The sequence below is a fragment of the Apium graveolens genome, chromosome 2 (assembly GCF_009905375.1).
Source record: "Apium graveolens cultivar Ventura chromosome 2, ASM990537v1, whole genome shotgun sequence".
Lineage (NCBI taxonomy): Eukaryota > Viridiplantae > Streptophyta > Magnoliopsida > Apiales > Apiaceae > Apium > Apium graveolens.
This window is the reverse complement of record NC_133648.1, coordinates 237,654,745-237,658,779: the sequence shown is the minus strand read 5'-3', so window position 1 is coordinate 237,658,779 and position 4,035 is coordinate 237,654,745. Positions and strand designations below refer to the sequence as shown.

The 4,035-nt window shown below is 43.4% G+C and overlaps 1 non-coding gene across 1 annotated transcript; it reads left to right on the top strand.

Moving 5' to 3' along the window:
• Positions 1 to 3,684: 3,684 nt before the first annotated feature.
• LOC141709453 (small nucleolar RNA R71) lies at positions 3,685 to 3,791 on the top strand. Its single transcript, XR_012570028.1, has one exon. It is a non-coding gene; the product is annotated as a small nucleolar RNA R71 (small nucleolar RNA).
• The last annotated feature ends 244 nt before the right edge of the window (positions 3,792 to 4,035 follow it).

Genomic DNA, 4,035 nt, shown 5'->3' with positions numbered 1-4,035 from the left:
CTTCTCACCACCATAGTGTCCACCATAAACCGTGGAGTGGCAGTCTCGTAATATCCCCTCCGTCTCACGGAACGGGATACATCTCCTGATGATCTGGTCAGCTCCCTGTCTAAACAAATATGGTTCATCCCATATATACCACTTCACCTCATGCAGAAACTTCTTCTTTTGAGCTGAGGTCAATTTAGGAGGCATTACATTGCTGACGAGATAGTTTACAATATCTGCAAACCATGGTTCTTCCTCCTGAACTGCAAACAACTGCTCATCCGGAAAAGATTCATTGATTAATGTCCTATCTTGTGAAGTAGAATCGGGATTCTCCAACCTAGAGAGATGGTCAGCTACTTGATTCTCAGTACCTTTTTTATCCTTGATCTCTAACTCAAATTCCTGAAGTAAAAGCACCCAACGAATGAGTCTCGGCTTCGAGTCCTTCTTGGAAACCAGATAGCGAATGGCTGCATGATCAGTGAATACTGTTACTTTAGTACCAAGTAGATAAGATCAAAATTTCTCGAAACCAAAGACTATAGCCAAGAGCTCCTTCTCAGTAGTGGTGTAGTTCATTTGGGCCCCATTTAAGGTCTTACTCGCATAGTAGACCACATAGAAGAGATTTTTCTTGCGCTGTCCCAAAACTGCACCTACCGCATAATCACTCGCATCACACATCATCTCAAACGGTTCTTTCCAATCTGGTGCTGTAATAACTGGTGCAGTGATCAAACTCTTCTTAAGAGTCTCGAATGCCGCCAAACATTCATCATCAAATTTGAAAGGCACATCTTTCTCAAGCAAATTGCACAACGACTTAGATATCTTTGAAAAGTCCTTGATGAATCGCCGATAAAAACCCGCATGACCAAGAAAACTACGGATTCCTTTCACAGAATTAGGTGGTGGAAGATTTTCAATGACTCCCACATTGGCCTTGTCCAACTCCAGACCCTTGTTAGAGACCTTATGCCCAAGAATAATGCCTTCACGCACCATAAAATGACATTTCTCCCAATTGAGCACCAAATTAGTTTCCACGCACCTTTTGAGTACGGCGCGAAGATTATTCAAACATTCATCATATGAATGTCCAAAGACGGAGAAGTCGTCCATGAACACTTCGACATTATTTCCAATCATGTCAGAGAATATAGCCATCATACACCTCTGAAAAGTGGCCGATGCGCCACATAACCCAAACGAAACTCTGCGAAAAGCAAACGTGCCAAATGGACAAGTGAAGGTAGTCTTTTCCTGATCCTCTGGTGCAATACAAATCTGATTATACCCTGAATAGCCATCCAGAAGACAAAAATACTCATGACCAGCCAACCTGTCAAGCATCTGATCAATAAACGGAAGAGGGAAGTGATCCTTCCTTGTGGCTTTGTTCAATTTTCGATAATCCATGCATACTCTCCATCCTGTAACTGTTCGAGTGGGGATTAGCTCATTCTTTTCATTTGCTACCACAGTGATACCTCCTTTCTTAGGTACACATTGTACGGGGCTCACCCACGAACTGTCAGAAATAGGATAAATGATGCCTGCATCCAGCCATTTTAGAATTTCTTTCTTCACCACCTCCTTCATGATAGGATTCAGTATGCGCTGCTGTTCAACAGTCGGCTTACTACCTTCCTCTAGCAGAATTTTATGCATACAATATGAAGGACTTATCCCCTTGATGTCTGGTATGGTCCATCCAATAGCCGATTTGAATTCTCTCAAAATCCTTAAGAGCTTGTCTTCCTCACTACCTGAAAGGTCAGATGAAATAATAACAGGTAAAGTAGATGCATCACCTAAAAAAGCATACCTCAAGTGTTCAGGTAATGGCTTGAGCTCCAAGGTAGGTGCTTCCTCTATTGATGGTTTGAGCTTTCCTTCAGCATTCTTGAGGTCAGAAGTACCAAGAGATTCAAACGGCATGTCCAGCTTTCGCTTCCAGGGAGAAGCGTTCAGATATTGTAATTGCTCGTTGCCATCTTCATCATCGCTGTCAAAATCCCCCACTAAGGCATTTTCCAATGCATCAGACATTAGCATGCGATCGAGTTCTGAAGTAACCGCAGAATCAATCACATCCACTTTTAAGCACTCCTCATCTTCTGTAGGGAATTTCATTGCCTTGAATACGTTGAAGGTCACATCCTGATCTTGTACCCGCATAGTAAGTTCACCTTTTTGCACATCTATCAAGGTACGGCCAGTAGCCAAGAAAGGTCTTCCCAAGATTATGGAAATCTTCTTATCTTCCTCAAAATCCAGAATAACAAAATATGCAGGAAAGAAAAGCTTATCCACCTTGACTAGCACATCCTCCACTATGCCCCTTGGGTAAGTAATGAAACGATCAGCCAATTGTAGAGACATGTATGTGGGTTTTGGACCAGGCAAATCTAACTTTTTAAAGATCGACAACGGCATCAGATTAATGCTTGCTCCCAAATCATAAAGGCACTTGTCAAAAGTCAACTTGCCAATGGTACAAGGAATGGTGAAGCTACCTGGATCTTTCAGTTTTGGCGGTAACTTTTGCTGCAGAACAGCGCTGCATTCTTCCGTGAGAGCAACGGTCTCAAGGTCATCCAGTTTCACCTTCCTTGAAAGAATACTCTTCATAAACTTCGCATAACTAGGCATTTGCTCCAGAGCCTCAGCGAAAGGTATATTGATGTGAAGTTTCTTGAACACCTCCAGAAACTTACCGAACTGTCTATCCAGCTTTTGTTGCTGCAATCTCTTAGGAAAAGGTGGTGGAGAATAGAGTTGTTTCTCCCCTGTATTACCCTCAGGCAGAGTGTGTTCAACAGTAGTCTTCCTTGGTTCCGCCGCTTTCTCCTTTTGCTTAGCTTCTTCATCTCTAATTTCAGCTTCTCCTTCTTTTGCCTTTTCAGCATCAGCAACTTTTCCAGACCTTAAGGTGATAGCCTTGACTTGCTCTTTAGCTTCCTTCCTGCCTGGTACTTCCGTGTCACTGGGAAGAGTGCCAGGTTGACGATTGAGCACTGCATTGGCTAATCGACCGATTTGATTTTCCAAGGTCTTGATAGAAACCGCCTGACTCTTGCATAACAGCTTAAGTTCCTCGAAATCAGCATTAGTAGGTGCAGCTGCACTTCCCTGTTAAGGATATGATTGCCTTTGAGCATATTGCTGTGGTTGCTGGAATCCAGGTGGGTTAAACTGTTTACTCACTCCTTGCTGATATGGTGGCTGAATAGCATTCGGATTATTCCCTCAGCTGAAATTTGGATGATTTCTGTTATTAGGATGATAGGTCGCTGGCACAGGCTGCTGTTGTCGCTGATAATTATTCATATACTGAACAGATTCGTTGACAAGAGAACACTGATCCTTAGCATGAGAACCTGCACAAAGCTCACAAACCGTAGCTATTTGATTAACTCCATATGTAGCCAGCGAATCAACCTTCATTGACAGCGCTTGAAGCTGTGCTGCAATAGCGGTGGCTGCATCGACTTCCAGAATACCTGCTACCTTACCAGGCATCATCCTCTGAGTTGGGTTTGGTGCTCATTTGCAGCCATAGTCTCGATAAGATTATAAGCCTCAGTATAGCTTTTAGCCCATAAAGCGCCTTCAGCTGCTGTATCGAGCATGGGCCGAGATTGGGCCCCCAAACCATTATAGAAACCTGTGATCACCATTCAATCAGAAATTCCATGATGTGGACACTTTCTCAACATTTCCTTGTAGCGTTCCCAAGCTTCGCACATAGATTCTGTAGGTTGCTGCGCAAACTGAGTAAGAGCACTCCTCATAGCAGCAGTCTTTGCCATTGGATAAAACTTCACCAGAAACTTTTGCGCAAGATCTTGCCACGTAGTGATGGACCCAGCTGGTTCAGAATGTAACCAGTCCTTAGCTTTGTCCTTTAGTGAGAATGGGAAAAGTCTCAGCTTGATAGCCTCATCAGTCACGCCATTATACTTAAAAGTGCTGCAGATCTCGACAAAATTCCTTATGTGCATGTTGGGGTCTTCAGTCGCCGCTCCTCCAAAAGAAACA